The sequence below is a fragment of the Mustelus asterias genome, chromosome 17 (assembly GCF_964213995.1).
Source record: "Mustelus asterias chromosome 17, sMusAst1.hap1.1, whole genome shotgun sequence".
NCBI lineage: Eukaryota > Metazoa > Chordata > Chondrichthyes > Carcharhiniformes > Triakidae > Mustelus > Mustelus asterias.
In genome coordinates, this window is record NC_135817.1 from 89,132,213 (window position 1) to 89,159,747 (window position 27,535).

The following is a 27,535-nucleotide window of genomic DNA, read 5'->3' on the forward strand; positions in this document are numbered from 1 at the left end:
CACCAAATTGTGGTCGCTATCGCCAAAGTGCTCTCCCACAACCAAATCTAACACTTGGCCCGGTTCATTTCCCAGTACCAAATCCAATGTGGCCCCACCTCTTGTCGGCCTATCCACATATTGTGTCAGGAAACCCTCCTGCACCCACTGCACAAAAACTGCCCCATCTGAATATCCAAATATTTGGAAATGAAAATCTGCTTTCTTCACAGCCAATCATCTGCCCTTACTTTTAAAATTTACATCATAGAACAGGGTGGATAATGCCCATTATAATCAGATAACTTTTTACTTTGCACAGAAACTGATTATTTGTCATTTGCACTATTTAGAATTTTCAGTTTTTGTAAAATTTGAAAATGCATTTCTTATCTTTGTGGGTTACAATCTAGACTATTGGCCATTTAGGTCACAGAAATGACCTTAAACCACAAGAATCTATTCAGCGTTTAACTCCAGGTAATGACAAACATTAGGCTCAGAATCTCCTGGATATCAATTGTAAAGCGCTGCACCACAGGCTGGCAGACTGACTGCACAATCGTTGTTGCCCTTATCAAGCAGCTGGCACATGCAAAGATGTGTGGTGTATCACCAGCCACTGCACACTTGCCACTATTATTACAGTTAGGCCCGAGACCCATTTTCTGCATTCCTTGGGACTCCTGGTTCATGCGAGAGCTGGAAATGCGTTACTATTTATGCATCTGAAACTTAGCCAGAACTGATTCCTCCCCAGTTTCCTTGTATGTGGCTGTGTCAGCAGGAGGTCTGATTATCTGCAGTGTTTATTGGAAGTGTTGAGCTCCCTTAATAAAACAAAGCCGATGAACCAGTGCTATCACATCTGGTCCACAAACAGGTAGATTTCCCACACTATAACCTGAATCAGGATAGACTGGGATCCTGAACTGAATTACAAGTTGTTACTAAGAGTGACATGTTACAGAGCAGTAATCCAGGAGAACTGGATTAATTCTCGCCGCATTAATTGGACTGAGGGTGGCCCCCACCACCCTCAGTCCAAAGATGTGCGGGTTAGGTTGATTGGCCAGGTTAAAAAAATTGCCCCTTAGAGTCCTGAGATGCGTAGGTTAGAGGGATTAGCGGGTAAAATATGTGGGGGTAGGGCCTGGGTGGGATTGTGGTCGGTGCAGACTTGATGGGCCAAATGGCCTCCTTCTGCACTGTAGGGTTTCTATGATTTCTATGATTTCTATGATTATAGGAAAGATGTGGAAGTGTTGGAAAATTTGCAGAGGAGATTTACCAGGATGTTGCCTGGTATGGTGGGAAGATCGTATGAGGAAAGGCTGAGTGACTGGAGGTTATTTTTGTTGGAGAGAAGAAGGTTAAGAGGTGACTTAATAGAGGCATACAAGATGGTCAGAGGATGAGAGAGGGTGGATAGTGAGAGCCTTTATCTTCGGATGGTGATGGCTAACACGAGGGGACATGGCTTTAAATTGAGGGGTGATAGATATTGGACAGGTGTCAGAGGTAGGTTCTTTACTCAGTGTATTAATTGTGTGGAATGCCCTGCTTGCACCAGTCGTGGACTCGTCAACATTAAGAGCATTCAAATGGTTTTTGGATAAACATATGGATGATATTGGAATAGTGTAGATTAGAGGGGCTTTAGATTGGTTTCACTGGTCGGCGCAACATTGAGGGCCGAAGGGCCTGTACTGCGCTGTAACGTTCTATGTTCTATATGTTCTATAAAAGCAAATGACTGCAGATGTTGGAATCTGATACAAAAACAGAAAATACTGGAAAATCTCAGCAGGTCTGACAACATCTGTGGAGAGAGAATAGAGCTGAAACGTTGGCTCTATTCTCTCTCCACAGATGCTGTCAGATCTGCTGAGATTTTCCAGCATTTTCTGCTTTTATTACAAGTTGTTCTCCTAGCCTGTGCTCCCAGAAGCTGAATATAGGTGTACCGTATAACGAATCATTCACAAAAATTCCACATGGTTTCGATCACATTTGCAGCATGCTAGTTATTAAAAAATTATGTGGCATAGGTTACACTTACAACATGCTGATTATTTCCAGATGTCTGACAGCAACTAAATTCTGTTGAGAAGGAATGCTTCATATTGATGTTATTGGTATGCGAGTGAGTGACTGGAGTTAATGCAGTAGATTTTTCAATGGATGTTTATTAAAAAGAATGCAGTGAAAGGACAATCCCTATATACAATATATCAAACATTGAATGATGTCATTGCATGTCCCCAGAATAGTACCTAAAATTAACCAGCAGCATAAAATAATAAATAGGAATTTTAATTGGTTGAAAAGTAAGTTTAAATTAATATTCAGAATCTCATTTTTACTCCAAGAATGAACAAAATGTTTGGAATAATTTGCCAAGTAGGAGAGAAACATTAGGGAGATTCCAATACTGTTGGATGCATAGAAACATTTTGTACATGCATTTAAATGAGTACAATTCTGGATACTTGGATCGTGGTGTTAATGTACATGAAGATATCTGGATTGTTGCTGTACAGCTCGTCAATGCTGGTTCAGTGCGTGAATGTGATGTGTGCTGTCAGTGAAAAATCCTTTTATCCTCAAGAGGATAGTATGCTTCAGAAACAATGACAGTTTTGTAAAAGCATTTTTATAGACATGAATCTGACCTTTGTGAAACACTCAGACCAATGTTGCTTTTCTTCTCTGCTGATCAATTATGTGTACTTCGGTCACAATTGCTCATAGTCCATGAACATCCTGGTCTCTTGATAACTACGTTTAATGTTGCTGAAGTTCTAGATAATTAACACTCATGGTCACCATTCCTACTTCAACATTCCTCACTGTAGATAAATGAACAGTTTTATACTCGAGAGCCTCTGTTTAAAAAACCAGTAGAACAAAGAACAACACAGCACAGGAACAGGCCCTTCGGCCCTCCAAGCCTGCGCCGCTCATAGAACATAGAACATAGAACATTACAGCACAGAACAGGCCCTTCGGCCCACGATGTTGTGCCGACCTTCATCTGAAACCAAGATCAAGCTATCCCACTCCCTACCATCCTGGTGTGCTCCATGTGCCTATCCAATAACCGCTTAAATGTTCCTAAAGTGTCTGACTCCACTATCACTGCAGGCAGTCCATTCCACACCCCAACCACTCTCTGCGTGAAGAACCTACCTCTGATATCCTTCCTATATCTCCCACCATGAACCCTATAGTTATGCCCCCTTGTAATAGCTCCATCCACCCGAGGAAATAGTCTTTGAACGTTCACTCGATCTATCCCCTTCATCATTTTATAAACCTCTATTAAGTCTCCCCTCAATCTCCTCCGCTCCAGAGAGAACAGCCCCAGCTCCCTCAACCTTTCCTCATAAGACCGACACTCCAAACCAGGCAGCATCCTGGTAAATCTCCTCTGCACTCTTTCCAGCGCTTCCACATCCTTCTTATAGTGAGGTGACCAGAACTGCACGCAATATTCCAAATGCGGTCTCACCAAGGTCCTGTACAGTTGCAGCATAACCCCACGGCTCTTAAACTCCAACGCCCTGTTAATAAAAGCTAACACACTATATGCCTTCTTCACAGCTCTATCCACTTGAGTGGCAACCTTTAGAGATCTGTGGATATGGACCCCAAGATCTCTCTGTTCCTCCACAGTCTTTAGAACCCTACCTTTGACCCTGTAATCCACATTTAAATTAGTCCTACCAAAATGAATCACCTCACATTTATCAGGGTTAAACTCCATTTGCCATTTTTCAGCCCAGCTTTGCATCCTATCTATGTCTCTTTGCAGCCTACAACAGCCCTCCACCTCATCCACTACTCCACCAATCTTGGTGCCATCAGCAAATTTACTGATCCACCCTTCAGCCCCCTCCTCTAAGTCATTAATAAAAATCACAAAGAGCAGAGGACCAAGCACCGATCCCTGCGGCACTCCGCTAGCAACCTGCCTCCAGTCCGAAAATTTTCCATCCACCACCACCCTCTGTCTTCAATCAGACAGCCAGTTACCTATCCAATCGGCCAACTTTCCCTCTATCCCACACCTCCTTACTTTCATCATAAGCCGACCATGGGGGACCTTATCAAACGCCTTACTAAAATCCATGTATATGACATCAACCGCCCTACCTTCATCAACACACCTAGTTACCTCCTCAAAAAATTCAATCAAATTTGTGAGGCACGATTTGCCCTTCACAAATCCGTGCTGACTATCCCGGATTAATCCGCATCTTTCTAAATGGTCGTAAATCCCATCCCTAAGGACCTTTTCCATCAATTTACCAACCACCGAAGTCAGACTAACCGGTCTATAATTACCAGGGTCATTTCTATTCCCTTTCTTAAACAGAGGAACAACATTTGCCACTCTCCAGTCCTCTGGCACCATCCCCGTGGACAGCGAGGACCCAAAGATCAAAGCCAAAGGCTCTGCAATCTCATCCCTCGCCTCCCAAAGAATCCTAGGATACATTTCATCAGGCCCAGGGGACTTATCGACCTTCAGTTTATTCAAAACTGCCAATACATCCTCCCTCCGAACATCTATTTCCTCCAGCCTATTAGCCTGTAACACCTTCTCTTCCTCAAAAACATGGCCCCTCTCCTTGGTGAACACTGAAGAAAAGTATTCATTCATCACCTCGCCTATCTCTACTGATTCCATACACAAGTTCCCACCACTGTCCTTGACCGGCCCTAACCTCACCCTGGTCATTCTTTGATTCCTCACATAAGAGTAAAAAGCCTTGGGGTTTTCCTTGATCCGACCCGCCAAGGACTTCTCATGTCCCCTCCTAGCTCTCCTCAGCCCCTTTTTCAGCTCGTTCCTTGCTAACTTGTAACCCTCAGTCGAGCCATCTGAACCTTGTTTCCTCATCCCTACATAAGCTTCCCTCTTCCTTTTCACAAGACATTCCACCTCTTTTGTGAACCACGGTTCCCTCACTTGGCCATTTCCTCCCTGCCTGACAGGGACATACCTATCAAGGACACCCAGTATTTGTTCCTTGAAAAAGTTCCACTTTTCATCAGTGCCTTTCCCTGACAGTTTCTGTTCCCATCTTATGCCCCCTAATTCTTGCCTAATCGCATCATAATTACCTCTCCCCCAATTGTAAGCCTTGCCCTGCCGTCCGGCCCTATCCCTCTCCATTGCAATAACAAAAGACACCAAATTGTGGTCACTATCTCCAAAGTTCTCTCCCACAACCAAATCTAACACTTGGCCCGGTTCATTTCCCAGTACCAAATCCAATGTGGCCTCACCCCTTGTCGGCCTATCCACATATTGTGTCAGGAAACCCTCCTGCACACACTGCACAAAAAGTGCCCCATCCAAACTATTTGACCTACAAAGGTTCCAATCAATATTTGGAAAGTTAAAGTCCCTCGTCAATTGTTTTTGTCACCTCCTCAAAAAACTCAACCAAATTTGTGAGGCATGACCTCCCTCATACAAAACCATGCTGTCTATCGCAAATGAGATTATTCAGTTCTAAATGCGCATATATCCTATCTCTAAGAATCTTCTCCAACAACTTCCCTACCACGGACATCAAGCTCACCGGCCTATAATTACCCGGGTAATCCTTGCTACCCTTCTTAAATAACGGGACCACATTTGCTATCCTCCAATCCTCTGGGACCTCACCTGTGTCCAGTGAAGAGGCAAAGATTTCTGTTAGAGGCCCAGCAATTGCATCTCTCACCCCCCTGAGGAGTCTAGGATAGATGCCATCCGGCCCTGGGGATTTGTCTGTCTTAATGTTTCCTAAAAAAACCTAACACTTCCTCCCTTGTAATTGAGATTTTTTCTAACGGTTCAACACATCTCTCTAAGGCACTACCAGTCAACATGTCCCTCTCCTTTGTGAATACTGATGCAAAGTATTCGTTTAGGATCTCACCTACTTCCTTTGGTTCTAAACATAATTCCCCTCCTTTGTCCCTGGGAGGTCCGATTCTTTCCCTAACAACCCTCTTGTTCCTAACGTATATATAAAATGCTTTAGGATTCTCCTTAATCCTGTCTGCCAAGGACATTTCGTGACCCCTTTTTGCCCTTCTAAGTTCCTGTTTGAGTTCTTTTCTACTTTCTCTGTATTCCTCCAGTGCTCCATCTGTTTTTAGCTGCCTGGACCTCATGTATGCCTCTTTTTTCTTTTTGATTAGACCCACAATTTCACTGGTTATCCACGGCTCTTGAATCCTACCTTTCCTATCCTTCCTCTTTACAGGCACATGCCTGTCCTGCAGTCCTATCAACTGCTCCTTAAAAGACTCCCACATGCCAGATGTGGATTTACCCTCGAACAGCCTCTCCCAATCAACAGCCACCAAATCCTGCCTAATCCGGCTGTAGTTAGCCTTCCCCCAATTCAGCACCTTACCCACAGGACAACACTCATCTATTTCCATTACCATCCTAAAGTTTACAGAATTGTGGTCACTATTTGCCACATGTTCCCCTACTGCAACTTTGATGACCTGACCGGGCTCATTCCCCAGTACTAAGGTCCAGTATAGCCCCCTCTCTAGTTGGACTGTCAACATATTCTTCCTGTACGCATTTTATAAATTCTTCCCCGTCCAGGCCCCCAGCCCTAAGCGATTTACAATCTATGTGAGGGAAATTAAATTCTCCCACTACAACAACCCTATTTTTTCTGCACCTGTCCAGAATTTCCTTACATATCCGTTCCTCAACTTCCCGTGGGCTGTTGGGAGGCCTGTAGTATACCCCCAGCATAGTGACTGCGCCCTTCCTGTTTCTGAGCTCCACCCACAGTGACTCGTTACCTGACCCTTCCAAATTGTCCACCCTCTGTACCGCTGTAATATGCTCCCTAACCAGCATTGCTACTCCCCCACCTCTCCTCGCCCCTCCTCTGTCTCGCCTAAAACACTTGTACCCCGGAATATTCAGCTGCCAGTCCTGTCCTTCTTTTAACCAAGTCTCCGTCACTGCAACCACATCCAAGTTCCACGCAAGCATTAAGGCTCTAAGCTCGTCTGTCTTGCCCGTGATGCTCCTTGCATTGAAGCAGATGCACTCCAGACCTCCAGGCCCACTGAGGTCATCCTCCCCCAGAATGCTCTTCCTCTTAGATAGCCTTGTCTTGGCCCCAACCTCGTCCCCAGCCTCTATGCTTATTGACCTATTGTTCTGATCCCCACCCCCCTGAAACATTAGTTTAAACCCACCCGAACCACACGAGCAAAACTCCCAGCTGGGATATTCATACCCCTCCAGTTTAGGTGCAACCCGTCCTTCTTGTACAGGTGCCATCCTTTCTTGAAGACTTCCCAGTGATCTACGAATTCGAAACCCTCCCTCCTGCACCAGTCCTTTAGCCACGCGTTCAGCTGTGCAGTCTCCCTGTTCTTAGCCTCACTAGCTTGTGGTATTGGGAGTAGTCCAGAGATCGCTACCCTAGAGGCCCTGCTTTTTAGCCTACTACCCAACTCCCTGAATTGCTCTCGCAGGACCTCCCTGCTCTTTCTGCCTACGTCATTTGCACCAATGTGGACAATGACGTCTGTCTGGTTACCCACCTTTTTTAGGATGCTTCCTACCCGCTCAGAGACATCCAGGACCCCGGCACCAGGGAGGCAGACTACCATCCTGGAGTCTCATTCACGCTCACAGAACCGCCTGTCTGTGCCTCTAACCATTTCATCCCCCACTACTATTGCTCTCCTGGTTCCCCTCTTTCCCTTCTGAGCCACAGAGCCCGATTCCGTGCCAGTGACCTGGTCATCGTGGCTTACCCCTGGAGGGTCATCCCCCCCCTCAGTATCCAAAATGGTACACTTATTTTGGAAGGGGACAACCACAGGGGATACCATCACTGACTGCTCTCTCCCCTCCTCTCTCCCGTCTGACACCCATCCCTTACTGTTAAGGGGGACAACCACCGGGGTACTCTCTGGTACGTGACCTTTACCTTCCTAACCGTAACCCATGTGCCTTCCTCCCGTGGCCCTGGTGTGACGACCTGCCTGTAACTTCTATCTATTAACTTCTCATTTTCCCTGACTAGACTAAGGTCATCGAGCTGCAGCTCCAGTTCCCTAACACGGTCTCTCAGGAGCTGCAGTTCGATGCACCTGGCGCAGATATGGACTTCCGGGAGGCTAGGCGACTCCATGAACTCCCACATCTGACACCGACAGCAAAAAATTGGCCTCCCACTCATAATTACCCCTTTCTTTAAATAACTGGATGAACGAAGAACAGAAACCTACCCTGCCTCTGCCTGTTTATGCCGAAGCCCGTTGAGCCAAAGCCCTTTAGCTCTCACTCTGCTCCCTGCTCACTCCGCTGCCCGCTAACGACGCTGCCCGCTGGATAGTGCAGCCTGCTTTTAAACCTCCCACGCGCTTAAAAAAAAACAAATTTTCTTCCCAGGTCACCCCGCGGTCGCCCTACTTCCGTTTTTCCCTTAAAACTACTAGACTAAGAAACCCCGCGAAAAAGTAAGTAAAATAAAGTAAAATAAAGCCAATCTCTTACCCTTTCACTCCAGCCACCAGTCACTCCTCCCTCTCTTGCTCTGGTCGAACAATGAGCTTTAAAACTCTGGGCGGAATTTTCCCTTTTTGAGCTAGAGTGTCACAGTGTGTGGAAAAAGTGGTGCTGAAGCCACTGACTACAATGGCAGCTTTCCCTAGAGGCAGGCCCAGCAAAGTCACATCTACTGAAACTTACGTCAACTTAGTCTTTTAAAGAGCAAGGTGTCATTTTTAAAGGTGCACTAAAGTAAAAATATATCACCCCCCCCCCCCCCAGCGCTATTCTCCACGCAACAGCCCCCTGGGTACTACCCGGGCATGGCCCTCTTGTCCATGAGCGATTCATTCAAATTTGTTTTGGTGGAGTTCCCAACTGTGAACAGCTGCAAATCATTACATTGCAAACAGGCAGTTTTACTGCAATACATATGAAACCACTTTACGAGTGTTGCACTATTCGCTGAATTTTGTTGGGATGGCAGTGGTCCCAACTGTGCGCTGTAAAACCAGGAACAACCTTGCCTCAACAATTTTTGAGAGATCCAACTGGATTCTGTGGCAATCAGGCAGCCAATTGGCTCCTTTTAAATGATGTCTCCTTAGTGCTGCTGGGAGCAGTGCACCCGTCCTAGAGAAGGATCATGGGCGCCACCCTTTTACTAAGGTCTGTGGGGTTGGAGTCGGGGTCAGCTGTGGCGAGTGGTGGGAGGGTAATTCTGTGGGGGTGACCTTCGTTGCTGAGAGGGCCCTCATGGGCCAGAGGGTGCCAGATCAGATGGGCTCACCTCATTCCCCCCCGACTAAGAAAGATAGAAGGATGCCTTCATGACTCAGAACCATCTCCAAGATCCCCAAAAATGAGTTACTTTTATGTAGACAAACATCATTACTACTTTAAAAACGTCCCAGACCTGCCAATAGCAGTAATGTGATAGAGTACAGATAGCCTATTTTTCTGATGCTATTGGTTGGGGGAAGGTAGTTCACCAAAGACCAGAAAAACTCTCCACTATTCTCCAAATAGCGTCAGGGTTCTGTAATTCATCTGAATGAATAGATTTAATGTTTCATTCAAAACTATCTCCTCTAATACTGCCACAAGCTGCCAACTTACATTGTAAACTTAAATTTCTGCCTGCAGGCTGCTGACTGAGAAGTGAAAGTGCTACTAAATACTGAGCAATCAATCCAAAAATGATCACAACACCAGTGTTTTTACTCTTGCTTCTGTACAAGAGCTAATGATCATAACCTTAGGGTATCAACAGTACTGCAGTCATCAACTAGAAGGACTCATCTATGTCTTTCCCATCATATTCATTATCCATATTATACATACCATCTCACTAATCATTGTGTTAATGAGGAGGCTCTCTTTTAAACAAATGGGGCTAAAGGGATATGGGAGGAAGGCAGGATCAAGATGTTGAATTTGATGATCAGCAATGATCGTAATGAATGGCAGAGCAGGCTCGTAGGGCCGAATGGCCTCCTCCTGCTTCTAGTTTCTATGTATGTTTCTATGTACATGACTTTTAAACAACAAAGGCTGTAGATGCTGGAGTTCAGTTCACTTTATGGCTGCAGATTATCAGTGTTCCTTGCAAACTGACATAATGATGGAGTCAGGGTGAGCTTGTTTTTCTAACTGACCCTTTGCCTTATGTAAAACTCTGCCCAAATCTTACTGTCCTGTTCACCCATCATCCCTGTGTTCACCCCTCATCCCCAGGTTCACTCCCAGTCGGGTAAACGGTTCAATTTATAAAATTCTCCATCCTTGTTTTCAAATCTCCCCATGGTCTCACCCAAATCTCAAAAACTTTGTAATCCGCTCCAAAGTTGCAACCCTCCAAGACCTCTGCACCAATCCAATTATGGCCTCTTATATTTTCTCCATTTTAATTGGCGCAGTCATTCCTTTAGCTACATTGATCCTAAGTTCCGGAATCTTCTGAAGAAGAGTCATACACACTTGAAACATTCACTCTGTTTCCCTCGCCACAAACGCTGTCAGACGTGCTGAGTATTCCCAGCATTTTCTGTTTTTATTTCGGTTTGCCAGTATCTGCAGGAATTTGCTTTTATGTAAGTTGTTGATGACATGCTTTCTGAAGCACATGATTTAATTATGTAGAAATGTGGTAGAAGGGTACCAAATGCTGTCAGTGGTTTATCTCCAAAATTCTTTCTCTTGCAAATAATCAACTATGGGTTGACTGTCCTTATAGATTTCTGTGTACATCTTTCATAAAAACTCTGCAATGATATTAAAATATGTTTTCATAGATTTTCAACATTGCTATGTTAAAAAATTCCGTTCCTCTTTTTAGCTTTGCAAAGCTTTTCTCCAATATTTTGTAGAAATTTAACTTAAACCCCAATCTGCACCACAGAAGGTACAGAAACCAAACAACTATTTGGGGGCAGCTTTACCAGCTCATCATGCCAGCTTGTCCTCATGCCGACATGAATCGATTACCTAACAAGGGGCATGATCAGGCAGAGAGGCCTGATTTTCAGCAAGACTGATCGCCGGTGTTAAATGCAATTTGAACATCCGACAGGCCTCCTCCTGTCCCATCACCAAACCCCCCCAAAAAGAAGGGGAGTGGAAAATCCTGGCCCTTATCTAAGCCTGAGACCATTGCATCATTTAAGAATAAGGTACATATGTTTGAAGTGTGTGAAATTTATATGTTTGAGGTTGTGGAGATAAACAGGGCAGGTTAATGTAACAAAGAACTGACATATTGTGCCAAATCTTTACCAAAAAAATGGCAGTGTTTTTAGCAAGAAAACCGACTTGTTTCTCTCCAGGTTTTCTCTCCAGCTGCTATCACATTCTGCCAAAAAAAATCAAGGAGGCGTAATTCATGTCATCATATCGGAGGCGGGGCCTAAACATGGCAGCAAAACCCGGCTGCACAGAGATCGGGGTGCCATCTTTAAAGTGTGCCCCGATCAGAGCAGCAATAAATCTCCTCCCACCCCACCACAGAGGTGTTAGGGGCTCCCCTCCCCACTCCGAGCAGAGCCAGGATACACTCTGAACCCCCCTACCCCCCCCCTCCTGTGATCATTGGCCCCTTCTCTCCCCCTCCACCCCCACTCCCCAATTGACCATCACCGGCAGCCCTTGCTCGTCTGTCCACTCCCAGCCCATAACCAGGTCTGCGTAAATCTAGCCTCCATTAGGCTCCCAATGGGGCCCATCCCTTGGCACAGGTCTGCACTTCCAGGTTGATACTTCCAGGTTGACATGGGCATGGTGCCAACCTGGCAGTGCCAACTTGTGTCAAGCGACATGGGGGCATTACAAGGGCACTGCGTGGCCATGTCCCTCATCTCCCAGGGCTATACCTACTTGAACGTCCCTGGGGAGACCCCCATGACAGGTTCATGTCTGTGTGAACCCGTTGTAAATGGTGCCAGCATGACATCATGTCGGCACGGTTTGAAGATATGGCAAGGGGTCAATATCTGGTGAGGAGGCAGATGAATAATGTTTAAATGAATGTAAAATCCATGTAAATCAAGTTCACACCCATTATGGGCATGAAACTAATGACGTCACCAGAGAGGGGCGGACAATATCCAAAATCTCATTCTCACTGGCAACCTCACAGACAGTGAACGCAGACTCAAGTTACCACTCGGAGCTTCTGATTGTGACATTGAATTGTCCGTTCTGGCCTTTTCCAGAAAATACTTGGCGTAATGTCACAGTGAGAATGATCTTTTGAAGGATTTTTGAAAATTATCTTCTTCTTATTTCCCTAAAGTATGGAATAGATAAGGAGGATTTCTCCCAAATATAAAGCCTACTTCTGATTCTGATCCGAACACCAATCTCCTGGAGGTCAGCTCCAATGTTGTGACAATCCTCTTTTAAGTACATATCACAACAGTTGTGAAGAAGCTAAGCCTGTGGGAGGACTGCTTAGTAATGGAGCAATTATTTTATTGCTACTGTGCTTATTCACCAGCATAAGAAGAATATTATGTCATAATTATGGCTTCCCATTGATTTTGGAAAAGCCAAAGAAAATTTGGTCCAACAAAACATTCTGAAGATTTATGGACTAATAAGAATCCTTTAAGCATCCCTGACAGTGATTCTGTCTTCTGCCCAGAGCACAACATTGCAAGTTCCATATGGATTTCTCCAGAAAATAAATAAAATCACTATCGGTATCAATCACACATTGCTTTGTAATTGCAAAACTGTTGCAGCTAAATTTTAATCTAAGCAAATGTGAGCTTATTCATTTTTGGACCGAGAAAGGATCGATCAGAGTACTTTTTACATGGTGTGAAGTTAAATACAGTGGAAGTCCAAAGAGACTTGGGGGTTCAGGTGCTGAGATCTTTAAAATGCCACGTACGGGTACAGGAAATCATCAAGAAAGCTAGTGAAATGCTGGCCTTTAGAGGACTGGAATATAAAGATGCAGAAGCTATGCTGCAGCTGTACAAAACCCTGGTTAGACCCACATGGGAGTCACTGTGAGCAGATCTGGGCACCACACCTTAGGAAGGATATATTGGCCTTGGAGGGAGTACAGCGGAGGTTTACAGGAATGTTACCTGGAATTCAGGGGTTTAATTATGAGGGGAGATTATACAAATTGGACCTGTTTCTCTAGAATCTAGCATTTAGAAGGTTAAGGGTTGATCTGATCGAAGTCTTCAAGATATTAACAGGAAAAGACAGGGTAGATAAAGATAAACGATTTCCACTGGTTGAAGATTCTAGAACTGGGGGCATAGACTAACAATTAGGGCCTGACCATTCAGGAGAAATGTTAGGAAGCACTTCTACACACAGGATGGTGGAGGTTTGGAATTTTCTTCCACAAATGGCAGTTAATGCTAGATCAGTTGCTAATTTTAAATCTGAGATAGATAAACTTTTGTTAAGCCAAGGTAGTAAGGGATATGGGCCAAAGGCAGGTATATGGAGTTAGGCCACAGATCAGCCATGATCTCATTGAATGGTGGAACCGGCTTGAGGGGCTGAATGGCCTATTCCTGTTCCTATGCTACAAGATGTGGAGATGCCGGTCTTGGACTGGGGTGAACACAGTAAGAGTTTTAACAACACCAGGTTAAAGTTATGCTACAAGAGCAGGAAGTAATATAACACAATGGTCAGGCTACAGTTAATGTTTTGGGCATTGCATTAGAGGAAGGAAGGGCAGTTGTTTGGCTATCTCAGAAACACGGCCAAGTGACAGTGAACAAATATTTTACCCTCAGCGTTTCTGCCCCACTCTCCTCCTGGCTGGCAGAGGGGTCGCCTTCAGTATCTGTCAACAAATGTACAAATGTATCAAATAGGTGCTGGATACAATGGGCAATATCTCCTACACTTTCATCTATCCTAATTTCTCACTGAAAAGCAACAGCAACATGATACAATTGCTAAATTCACTACATTCATTGTATTTCCAGAAGCACAAGTGTTTATCCACATAGCGGGTTTCTTCTCCTCTGTCTCTCACTTGTTCATTTTGACTCATCTTGTGTTACTTTCACTAACTGCAACCTCTGGGCTGTGGATAGCTGGTGCTTGAGAGACTGGTCGGGAGAGACAGGGTGCTCTGAGGTGCCATTATGTTCTGAGTTACTAGTAATGCTGCCAAACTGTGCCTAAGCTTACAGTCGAGTCAAGGAATAAATATAAAACTGGATCCAAGACACATCTTGAAATATTTCAAGATATACTGTGATGTTTCAATGATTGGCATATAAAATAAAACAACCTGAGACTGATGTTACTGACCTTGAGTTGGAAAGGTTGGTGGCTATATAAATAGGAAGCGGGTGGCTAAGGTAAATGTGGGACCTTTGCTGAACAAGGCCAGTGAATTGATAATAAACAAAGAAATGGTGGATAGACTAAATAATTTTGTTGCATCAGTCTTCACTGTGGAAGATATTACAAATGTCCCTAAGGTATCAGATGGGCTCATTTCAAATAACATGATAACTTACCAAAATCCCAAAGGATAGAGTATTAGAGAAACTCAAGGGGCTAAAGATGGAAAAGCCACCAGGACCCAATCAAATGCAGACTAGGGTTTTAATGGAAGTGGCTGCAGAGATAGTGGACCCATTATTTGAAAATATTCGTAACTCACTAGATTCCGGGATTGGAAAACAGTCAATGTGACTCCCTTGCTCAAAAAGGGAGAAAGGCAGAAGGTAGGAAAGTTATAGGCCGGTTAGTTTAACATCTATTATTGGCAAGACGCTGGAATCATTTAGGAGAGCTGAATATAATCAAACCTAGTCAACGTGGTTTTATGAAAGATAAATCATTACTTCAATTCTTTGAGGATGTAACAGGGAGGATAGAAAGAGGAGAACCTGTAGATGTAGTGTATCTAGATTTCCAAAAGTCATTTGACAAGGTGCCACATAAGAGTCTGGTGCATAAAGTAAAAACCCACGGAATTGGAGGATAGATTGAAAACTGGCTGTCACATAGAAAACAGAATAAATGGGTCCTTTTCAGCGTGGAAAGGTATAACTAGGAGAGGACCACAGGGATCAGTTCTTGGCCTGCAATTGTATTAACAACCTGGAGGAAGGGGTTTCCAAATTTGCCAATGATACAAAGATAGGTGGAAGGATGTGTTATGATGAGGATATTATGATTCTGCAATGGGATATAGATAGATTAGGTGACTGGGCGAAAACCTGGCAAATGGAGTTTAATGTGGGGAAGTGTGAGGTCAAAAGGCAAATAATTATCTAAATGGAGAGAGATTGCAGTTGAGTTTCGTGTAGAGGGATCTAGGTGTTCTCGTGCATGAATCACAAAAAGTTACCAAGCAGGTCCAACAAGTTAAGGCGGCAAACAGCATTTTGGCCTTTATTGCAAAAGGGTTGGAGTTTAAAAATAGGGAGGTTTTGCTGCAATTGGACAGGGTGTTGGTGAGGCCTCACCTGGAACACTGGTCCCCTTACCTAAAAAAGGATATAGTAACATTGGAGGCATTCCAACGGAGATTCACCAGGCTAACTCCCAGGATGAAAGGGTTGTCCATCAAGGGAGACTAAATAGTCTGGGTCTGTATTCCTTGGGTTTAGTAGAGTTGGGGGTGACCTTATTCAAACATATAGGGAACGATTCTCCCAAAAGTGCTGAATTGGCAGGAAAACTGTTCTAAATCCCGACTGTTCTGACAGTTCAGCTTCCCATCTGAATCTCTGCACTCTGTGCACTGAAGAGGTCCCAGTCATCAATCTCAATAAAAACCCAGGAGGGGAAGGTCTATTCACACTGGAGTTTGACAGTTCTGGAGCTCTGCACATGCGCAGTGGTTCCATTTGCTGGCCAGTTCGACCGCTGGACAGCCCGGGACCCCCGCAGTGCTGCCCCTCCAGCCCCCACCACGGCCCGATCGCGGCCTCCACAACAATTCCCGGGCCAGCCTTTAACCTCCCCCCCGCCCCAGAGCACCCCGATGCCCAGGCCCCACCCCCCTAGCAGTGGCGATCCCTTCACCCCCCCCTCACCCCGGCAGCGCCCCCCCTCCCCCCCACAGCAGACCTCCCCCTCATCCCACCCCAATCACTGCCCTCTCATCCCAGACCGACCGCCATGCAGAGTGGCAGTGGGACCCCACCAATCGCATCTAGGCCACGCCCACAATAGGCCCACCCCCTTGGCACTGCCCGATGCCCTATGGTCAATGCCAAGTGTCCCCTGGGCATGGGCACTTTGTCCCTTGGGTAGTGCCGGGGGCACTGGTCGGCACTGTAAGGGTGCCCATGCCCAGGGGACACCACCCCCACCGCCCAATCCTCTGGGAGGCCCCAATTGCCCCCCTTCATTCTGGCAGGGTCTCCCGCTAGCTCCCCGAATGTGGGGAGCTAGTCTGAACCCTGCCAGAGTGAAGTACTCCTGGCAGCATGGGAGATTCGATCGGGACCTGAAAGGTCCTGATAATTAACAAATCTACATATTTAAAATGGATTAAAAACAGATTTAAATGGCTTTCCTGTCTTCCTGCCCGGTTTCCAGCGTGGCCTGACTGGCGACTGTTTGCCGGCTCTGGGAAATGCACATGCGTTCCCGGCGCATGCGCAAATCCCCGTTCAAGGTCGCAATCATGCGTCGCCTGGCCGGACCCGCCAAAAAAATGGCGGGCCGCGATGGGAGAATCGCGGCCATAAGATCTTAAGGGGGCTTGACAGTGTAGATGATGAGATGTAGTGGGAGAGTCTCGAACAAGGGAACATTGCTACAAGATAAAAGACTGGTTACTTAAAACTGAGGTGCCTAGAAATGTCTTCTCACAGAGGGTGGTGAATCTCTGGAATTCTCTGCCCCAAAGGGTGGTGGAGGCTGGATCATTAGAAATATTTAAATTGGAGGTGAATAAGTATTTGATAGATCAAGGAATAGAGGACAATGGGAAAATGGCACAGAAAAGGAGTTGAGGCCTACATAGATCAGCCATATTGCATGGTGGGCAGGCTTGAAGAGCATGATGGCCTACTACTTCTATTCCTTGTGTTCTGGTGCTATATTCTTGGGTGTGTTTCCTACTTTCCTACTTCCTCATTATTAATTTATTCCAAAATTACCAACATAGCCTTGGCAGTTGGCAGTGGCAGGCACAGCTAAAAAAGAATTTCTACTTTATAACATCTTTTACCCTTTCGGATGTCTCACTGACTCTATTTTGAAATAGATTTGTTGTTGTATAGACAAATAGCAGCACACAAAACACACCAAATTTACTGCTCTCCCCTCTGACGTGTTTGATGCTAAGTATTTAATTAAGCAGGAGGGTGGTGGGTGGGAATCATGCCACCTTCGCACCTCCACACTGAGTAAGTCTGTGGCGCGAAGGACTGAGGGCAGCTTTCCTGTCACATGCCAATTGTCATCCTGCCACCACTGGTATTCACCCAGGGGCAGGTGGGGATCTCACCCTGCAGGGATCACAGCAAGCAATCCCTGATGTACTTGTTTATGGGACTCTCAGAACAGGATCTCCTCATTCAAAGGCAAGTGCCTCAATTAGGGACTCAGTTTCAAGAATGGGGAGCCCACTCAGAGCACTTGCTGCAGACCCTGGAACTGGAACACTACAAATCCCCTTCCACCATCACTCACCTGTGTGATTGGGTCTATCCACACCCCTAGGTCTTGGGTGTGTGCTATACCAGAAACAGTCATTGCCTCTTCTAGGGCCCTGCCATTCAGTGGAGCTCCTGGCTTCCAATTGGCCAGCAGCTCTGAGCAGGCAAGAGTTCTGCCCCTGAGTTCCTTGATCCAGCCCACCACTGACCTGTCAAATGCCTGAGTGTCACCTAACCTGGCGGATATTCACAAGAAGAATTGACTGGGGCTTTCGCTGGCTCTGCAGCAGAGACCCCATTTGCCTCCATTAAATGATGCCTGAGGTCTCACACATAAGAGATACGCAGCTAATCTGTTTTGGTCATGTTTAAAGTCATTGAATGTGAGAGAACTCCATTCTCTTCAAGTCGTGTCAAGGAGTTAATTTATATGCATCTTAATAAATTTAATGGGCAAAGCAGCATAGTGGCTATGATATTGATATGAGTAATCTGGAATTGTGAGTTAAAATCCCACCATGGCAGCTGGGGAATTTTAACATTCAGTTAATTAAATACATTTGGATACATCAATAATGGTGACCACGAAACAACCAGGTTGTTGGAAATCTCCTCTGGTTCACTAATGCCCTTTAAGAAAGGAAATCTGCTGTCTTGACTGTACGATACGTGATTCCACTGCCCTCTGAAATAGCCCAGCAAGCCATAGTTTTATCAAAACTGTTGCAGAGAACAATAATCCACATGTGGTTCAAGAAAGTGGCTGACCAACCCCTTCTGAAGGGCAGTGAGTAACGGGCAATAAATGCTGGCCTCTTCACCAATATTCACATCCCAAGAAGAAATTGAAAAAACAGATGGACAAACAAGACCTAAGTTTAACATTTCATCAGCAAGGTGACACTCTGGATAATGTTACTCTCCCTTGTAATTCATTAGTTTGCTCGGTAAAGAGGTGAATTTGAAACAATAACCTATTAATTGGGTGAAAATGCTACCAACTGAACGAAGCTGAGGCTAAGTGACTGTAAACATGTGAGATAAAGTTTTATAATGCTCAACTGCAATTGTACACACATTTATTTGTGAAGGAACCTCCTGATGCAGCTTTCCCTGGCCAGAATGATTTCTGTGCTGCTTCTAAAACATGTGAAGGTGATGAGTACACTGATGTACTGATGATGTCTACCAGAGCACTGGAATATATTAGGCTTAGTGCCCATTCTCTGCATTATCAATTCCCAGATTTTAATATGAGCACTTGGTGAAATATTCTTTGTGAGCAAAGATGAGAAATTCAGATAGATTCCATGTAGAACAGGAAAACCTTTTTGGGCTGATTTCTATTGATGCAAAGGATCAAATCTGTGAGCTGTAGTAATAGTGGAAGATGAAATATCTCACTTACTAAAATTGCGGGAATGGGACTGCCTGAATTGCTCTACAGAGAGCCTGCCTGAACTGGATGGGCTGGACGGTCTCCTCCTCCTGTGCCATAGTGACTCCAGGACTGTATGGCTCATCATTTCCCAATAGCCATACTCTCCATTTTATTCACACTCATTGTTTTGAAAAGATTATTCCAATATTGCCCTCAATAATATTAGAAATATACATATCTTCATTGCCTTTACCAAAGTCCTACATCTAAACTCAAAAGAGAAAATGCTGGAAAATCTCAGCAGGTCTGGCAGTATCTGTAAGGAGAGAAAAGAGTTGTTGTTTTGAGTCCAGATGACCCTTTGTCAAAGCTAAAAGGCAGAGAAAGTGGGAGATATTTATACTGTAGGGTGAGGGAATGAAAGATGAATCATAGCCACAGAAACAAGCTGAAAGGCTGCTCATGGCAGTCCATAGAGAGAATAAAGAGTATGAATGGCTAAATGGCAGAGAAGCTGAAATCAGAGGGTAAACTGTGACAGATGAAGATGTGGGGGAGGAGGGGGAGGAATGGGTGGGAGAGAGGTAAAATTCGGAAAAAAGGGAGAAAGGGGAAGCAAAGGGGGAAGAAAAGTAAGGAAAGGGGGGATAAGATAGGGAGAAAGAGTTGGGGGGGGGGGAAGAAAAACCAGGTAAAACCTAAAGCTTTTTGATTAATTTCAACTAGTCTGAACCATTTTTCAACAATTCCTTCTCTTTCCAGAAACACTCTTTGTACTCTCTTGAACATATTTCTATCATCCACCTCAATGGGCTTCTTTGGTAAACTATTCTGCAACTCTATTATTCTTTGGGTGATGAGGTTCTGTGTAAGGTCCCTTCTTACTTCAACTTTGGTGCTCTGAAATGCTTGTAAAGCTCCGATTACCCAGACGCTGGAAATGGAATTGCAGAATGTTGTTTTCAACATGTCTCTTGGTATTTGAAGCTTTCACCAAAGAGAATAATTTGCTGAGGCCTATGTTGCCATTTGTTTTAATATGAAACTAACTTGCTCTTCCTTTATGAACCACTGACATCTTCTTACAGTAGTTTCTATTAGATGCATTAATAATTGCATTCCAGAATAATGAATTTCAAAGTGTTATTGTCAGTGCAGCCCAGGACTGTTCAAACATGAGAACAAAGTGAACTGTCAGATAGTGATGGACATGAAAACAAACATTTCAATTCCGTTTGAAAGGGTTTGACAAGTAATTAATGAACTGGTATTAAAAATCAAGAGCTGTGTGGGGGAGCTTTGTTGTTTGAGCGTTTAATTTGAGGAATAATCTAATCGTGCTGTGAAGATTTGACCATTACCTATCCAACACTGATTTTCCTACTCCTTGTTTAGGCTTTGTAAGTTGTTCCATTTATAAGATTTGTTTAATTAATGTCCCAAAACTTGTGTTAAAAAAGCTTGATTATCGAATGCTATTTGCGTCCTTTGAAAACTAGTCTATTGGGGGTGGGATTTTCTGGCTTTCCTGCCAAAAGCGACCCCCATGGCTGGCTCCCCAGCGGCAGGACAGGCGAGTCACTCAAAAAGGCATAGACATCGGTGGGACGGGAAGATCTTGCCACTGACCAATGGTGAGCTGCCTTTGCCACCGGGAAAACACACGATGGCCGGGGAGGGGTATAGTTTGCAAGTTATCAGAAAAGGCAACTGGTTTTCTAGGGAAACCATATAAGAAGCAATCTGCATTTGTTGACAGATCAATATCCCTCTGGCCACCAACATGTGAGCGATATTATCAAGCTCAAAGATAAAAATTACAAATGTTGAAAATCTGAAACATAAGCATAATGGTCGAGCAGGACAGGAAGTGAGGGGATAGGTTGAGTTTTTGGGTGTGACCCATAAATGGTCATTGAAAACTGAGGATAGGATTACAGATGTTGGAGCATTCCTTTCCAATGTCTCTGAGTATCTGAGCTAGTCTCAAATACTCAAGGAAATGAGATCTGATTACTTCGTTTTAGATGCTCCAGAAATGAAGGAATTGAGGGAGTAGATAAAATGATGCAATACAATCTTTTAAAAATATCACAGAAATGTTGCAGCACAGAAGGAAGCCATTTGGTCCATTGTGTCTTCATCTTCATCCCAGAGTACTTAAGGAATTGGCCCTGGAAATCGTTTGATTTGATTTATTATTGTCACTTGTATTAGTGTACAGTGAAAAGTATTGCTTCTTGCGCAGTATACAGACAAAGCCTACCGTTTGTAGAGAAGGAAATGAGAGAGTGCAGAATGTAGTGTTACAGTCATAGCTAGGGTGTAGAGAAAGATCAACTTAATGCAAGGTAGGTCCATTCAAAAGTCTGATGGCAGCAGGGAAGAAGCTGTTCTTGAGTCGGTTGGTACGTGACCTCAGACTTATGTATTTTGTTCCCGACAGAAGAAGGTGGAAGAGAGAATGTCCAGGGTGCGTGGGGTCCTTGATTATGCTGACTGCTTTTCTGAGGCAGTGAGAAGTGTAGACAGTGTCAATGGATGGGAGGCTGGTTTGCTTGATGGACTGGGCTTTGTTCGCGATCCTTTGTAGTTTCTTGCGGTCTTGGGCAGAGCAGGAGTCATACCAAGCTGTTGTACAACTGGAAAGAATGCTTTCTATGGTGCATCTGTAGAAGTTGGTGAGAGTTGTAGCAGACACGCCAAATTTCCTTAGTCTCCTGAGAAAGTTGAGGCATCGGTGGGTTTTCTTAACTATAGCGTTTGTATGGAGGGGCCAGGACAGGTTGTTGGCGATCTGAACTCCTAAACATTTGAAGCTCTTGACCATTCCTACTTCATCACCATTGATGTGCGCCAGGGCATGTTCTCCTTTTCGCTTCCTGAAGTTGATGACAATCTCCTTCGTTTTGTAGACATTGAGGGAGAGACTATTGTTGTTGCACCAGTTCACCAGATTCTCTATCTCATTCCTGTACTCTGTCTCGTCATTGTTTGAGATCTACAGGAACAGGTACAAAATCTGACCCACTATGGTGGTGTCATCAACAAATTTGAAAATCGAGTTAGAGGGGAATTTGGCCACACAGTCATAGGTGTATAAGGAATATAGTAGCAGGCTGAGAACACAGCCATGTGGGGCACTGGTGTTGAGGATGATCGTGGAGGAGGTGTTGTTGCCTATCCTTACTGATTGTGATCTGTGAGTTAGGACGTTCAGGATCCAGTCTGAGGGAGGAGCCGAGCCCAGGCACGGAGTTTGGAGATGAGTCTTGCAGGAATAATGGTGTTAAAGGCTTAGCTGTCATCTATGAATAGGAGTCTTACATAGGTGTCTTTGTTATCTAGGTATGCCAGGGTTGAGTGTAGTGTCAGTAAGATGGCGTCTGCTGTGGACCTGTTGTGGCAGTTGGTGAACTGTAGTGGATCCAGGCAGTCTGGCAGGCAGGAATTGATTTGTGCCAAGTCTAACCTTTGGAAACACTAAATAATGATGGATGTCAGAGCCACCGGATGATAGTCATTAAGACACGCTGCTTGGCTTTTCTTTGGTACCAGGATGATGGCTGTCTTCTTGAAGCAGATAGGGAGCTCAGATTGTTGTAAAGAGAGGTTGATGATGTCTGTGAATACCCCCGCCAGCTGAACCTCACAGGTTCTGAGTGCTCGTCCGGGTACTGTATCTGGGCCAGTTGCTCTCCATGGGTTGACTTTTGAGAAGGCTGCTTTGACATCGGCAATGGTGACCTTGGATACAGGTTCGTTCGAGGCTTCCGGGATGGAGGACACACTCTCGCTGACCTCTTGCTCAAAATGGGCATAGAATACGTTGAGCTCATCGGAGAGGGGTGCGTTAGTGGCAGTGATTTTACATACCTTCAGCTCATTTATGAGCCTGGGAATAGTAGATTGATTACATGCTGATCAATGTGAAGAATACAGTCATACATACAATGGACAGGTCTTTTTTGGATGAAGGGATGTTGTAAGCAGACCCTCATTGAGAATCCACTTCATTGGGAGGAAATGATAGTACTGCTTTTAAATAAAATTAAAAGGAACAAAAGTAAATCAGAAAGTAAAATTGGTTAAATTCCAAGAGAAAAAGACACACTGGTCAAAGAAAGCACTCAGCTACCCAATAGACGCCACAAGCTGAATTTTTCCCACTGAGTCTGGGAACAGGAGTTGAGATTCTCAAACCTGTCTCTTGTGGAAAGCTGATTAAAGTCAAGCTTTTCACATGGGTGAGCCCTTAATGCCTTAGAGACCGGTTTTATGTCCAATAAGGTCACCAGACAAGCTCTTGAAGCTGGAAAGTCAATCAGAGGCTTTATAGCGTTAGAGAAACACCCAACTGCATTACAAGGTAACTGCCTGAGAAAATGCTTCAATAAGAAGGTGCCTTCTGTTTTAAGTTTATTTATTATTGTCACAAGTCGGCTTACATTAACACTACAAGGAAGTTGCTGTGAAAATCCCCTAGTCGCCACACTCCAGCACCTGTTCGGCTACACTGAGGGAGAATTTAACACGGTCAATGCAACTGACCAGCACATTTTTCGGGCTGTGGGAGGAAACCAGAGCACCTGGAGGAAACCCAGACACGGGGAGAACGTGCAGACTCCCCACAGACAGTGACCCAAGCCGTGAATTGAACCCGGGTCCCTGGCGCTGTGAGGCAGCAGTGCTAACCACTGTACCACCGTACCGCCCTGAGTAATTTTAAAAAAACATAATGAAGAAAATACAAAACACAACCATGTTACCTGTGTTGTTGGGGGTTGGATGGGCAAGCTCTCTCCAGGGCAGCTTTAGGCTGGCTGGCAGTCTAGGAAGGCCTCGAGGCCTGACAGGAGTGCTGGAACATTCTGCTGGGTGCCTGCCTCCATGGTGGCAAACTGGTTAGCACTGCTGCCTCACAGCACCAAGGATCTGGGTTCAATTCATGGCTTGGGTCACTGTCTGTGCGGAGTCTGCATGTTCTCCCCGTGTCTTCGTGGGTTTCCTCCGGGTGCTCCAGTATCCCCGCCCCCCCACAGTTTAAAAGACATGCTGGTTATTGGCCATGTTAAATTCTCCCTCAGTGTACCCAAACAGGTGCCAGAGTGTGGCGACTCGGGGATTTTCACAGTAACTTCATTGCAGTGTTAAGGTAAGCCTACTTGTGACTAATAAATAAACTTTAACTTTAATCAGTTAATATGCACCCTGCATTGGCAGGAACTGGAGGCTGACTGAAAAACCCCAGACAGTCTCCTTAATCCCTGCTCAACAAGGCTCATAATGAACCTAATTTCTTCCCCACCCCATGGCAACAGGTGGCTTTCCCGGGCCTCAAGTCAAAGTGGCCAACACTGGGAAGCTAGCATGCTGGCCAGCTTTGAAATCTTTGGACCCAGGCCCTATTCATTGACGTTGGTGGGGCTGGAAATATCAGCCCCACGTGTTGGTATCTAGTCACCTGGATGGGAATTAGGACTCGGAATGGGGGTCAGAGATTGAGGAGATCCTTATGGTGGCCTTACCTTGAAGAGTCAGAATGACTTGTTCCAGCTGTTGCCATCTGAAGGTAAGCATGGACACAGAATGGATAGGTGCTATTTGTTTGGTCAGTTTGTTTCAGGCTGGATTACTTTCAGATGAGATGATGGTTTCTCAGGTGAGGTTAATTTAGTGACTGAGTCAGCTACTAAAATGCTCCTCTTTCTTCAAATAAATTTTTCATATAAATGAATTTTCTGGACCATGTCAATTGTATCATGTGAAGGTTTGTTTTCTTCAAGACACGTTGATCCCAGTTATTAAGATAAGGAAGTCTAGCAATATTTGAGATCCTGTCATTGACCTTCAGAAATGCTTTGGAAATAAAATATGATGTGGTGTTGAATTTTGCTTCATTGAAAGGATAGCACTGAGATTCTCATATTAAAAATTCCAGCCTGCACTACCTATGCTGCATTTCCACCAGTTCGGAGTTATTTAGTAACCAGAGAAAGGCCCCCATCCTTCATATTTAGAACAGGCGTTTGTAAGAATGGTTCCAGCGCTGAGGAAGCTCCATTATGTAAATGGATTGGAGAAGTTGTGATTGTTTTCCATGGAGAAGTGAAGTTTGAGAGGAGATTTGACAGAGGTGCTGAAAATCATGAAGAATCTGGACAGAGTCGACAGAAAGAAATTGTTCCCATTGGGGGAGGATCGAGAGCAAGAGGGCACAGATTGAAGGTAATTGGCAAAAGAACCAATGATGGCGAGAAGAAAAGAATATTTACACGGTGAGTGGTTAGGATCCGGAATGTGCTACCTGAGACTGGTGAAGGAGATTCAATCAGGTCATTCAAGAGGGAACTGGATTATTATCTGAGGAGTAAAAATGTACGTGGCTGAAAGGAGAAAGCAAGGGAGTGACAGTAGGTGAATTGTTCTGTCAGAGAGCCAGCACAGTCATGATAGGCCAAATGGCCTACTTCTGTGCTGTAATCATTCTATGACTGTCACCAAATGTGACTACAAGAACAGGGTAAGAAATCTCACAACACCAGGTTAAAGTCCAACAGGTTTATTTGGTAGCACAAGCCACCAGCTTTCGGAGCGCTGCTTCTTCGTCAGGTGAGTGGGATTTCAGTTCACAAACAGGGCATATAAAGACACAAACTCAATTTACAAAATAATGGTTGGAATGCAAGTCTTTACAGGTAATCAAATCTTAAAGGTACAAGAACAGGGACAGATGTTGCCACGAGCTAGTCTGGTTTTATTCTGACAAAGAGCCAAAGGACTCAAAACATTACCTTTGCATTCTCTCTCCTAATAGTTGCTGCCAGACCTTCTGAGCTTTTCCAGCATCCTCTGTTCTTGTTTCACATTTCAACATCCAGTGTTTTGCTTATTCTGGGTTTGTGCTTGTTGTATGCATTAACAGGTGTTAGTTCAAAGGGTTTCAATTCTATTCAGAAGAACTGCATGGTTAGATTAAATACTTATAAATCCCTTCAATTTGTATGTTAAATTTGTAACCCTTCCAGATAATTTATGTTTAGATTAAAAGGCAGAATTACAGTAGGCTCCAAAATGCTGAGAAAAGGTCCCAAGTGACACGAAAAACATGTTCTGTGTCCCTAGACGATAAATGTCCTGCTATCAGCGCTCACATCTTTCTGCAATAAGTTCTAAAGCTACCAGTGCTACAAACTGTACTTTCTCCTGCTGTGAAAGTGATGGGACTTTAGTTTATCTGCAACATGAGTTATGACAAGCCCACGTCACAATGGACTTGAAGTCTTACCCCTCATCTTTATATGGCAGAAGATTTATATTTCCCACTCAATTTGCTCTAAGATTTTTTTAGTGCTGTCTGTTGATTCATTATCTCACTGATTTTGCAAGTTGGCTTGTGTGGTTAATCTTCTTTGAAGTTGTACCTTTCATTATTCACTGCTTTCTGGAATTGAAATAAATTGGCTGCAGCCCACAGCAATACACAATGCCCCTGAGGAGGTGTGAATGAGGTTCTTCCTTCAACCACTGATGTTTGTTTACTGTAGGTGCACAATGCTTTTAGGGAGAAAGTTACAGGATTTTGATTCATTGACAGATGGAATATAACTTCAAGGGTGATGTGTGGCTTGGAGGGCAACTTGGAGGAAGTGGTGTTCCACTGTAGTGGATGTGGGTTTTGCAAGTTTTAGAAGTCTTTTCTAGATGGAAGTCAAAGCAGCCAGCTGCCCCCTCAGATCATCAATTAAACATTGCTGAACTAGGTTATCTCAGAATCAGTCATTGATAATTCAGGAGCCTTGGACAACACAAATGAATCTTCCAAAGGTGTGAAAACTCAATAACTCCTTTGTTGACAGGATGAACTTCTTCAAAACTTTTTAAATTAACTTCATTGCTTCACCTAAATTAACATATCAGTCATTTTTGAGTTTTGAACTGTATCAAGTCTGGCTGAGAACAGCCATTTTGTGCAAATAACCAAGAAGATCTCAGAAGTAAGTTCCAGCTCACAGTTCTCAGCTGAACTGTTAACAGCCTGTGAGAGCTGGGTTTCTGCCCTGGGAGTCACAGAGGAAGTTGTCCAGAAATAATTACTGTTCTACTGAAGGAAAGGAATCCACGCAGTCTTCAAGTGTCATGCCCGCACAACCAGTAAAGAAAAGGAACATCACTCGCTCTCCAAAGCTGCTCTAACTGCTGATTCCAACTGAACAAAAAAAAACAAAGAACAATACAGCACAGGAACAGGCCCTTCGGCCCCCCAAGCCCACGCCGCTCCCTGGTCCAAACTAGACCATTCTTTTGTATCCCTCCATTCCCACTCCGTTCATGTGGCTATCTAGATAAGTCTTAAATGTTCCCAGTGTGTCCGCCTCCACCACCTTTCCCGGCAGCGCATTCCAGGCCCCCACCACCCTCTGTGTAAAATACGTCCTTCTGATATCCATGTTAAACCTCCCCCCCCCTCACCTTGAACCTATGACCCCTCGTTAACGTCACCACCGATCTGGGAAAAAGCTT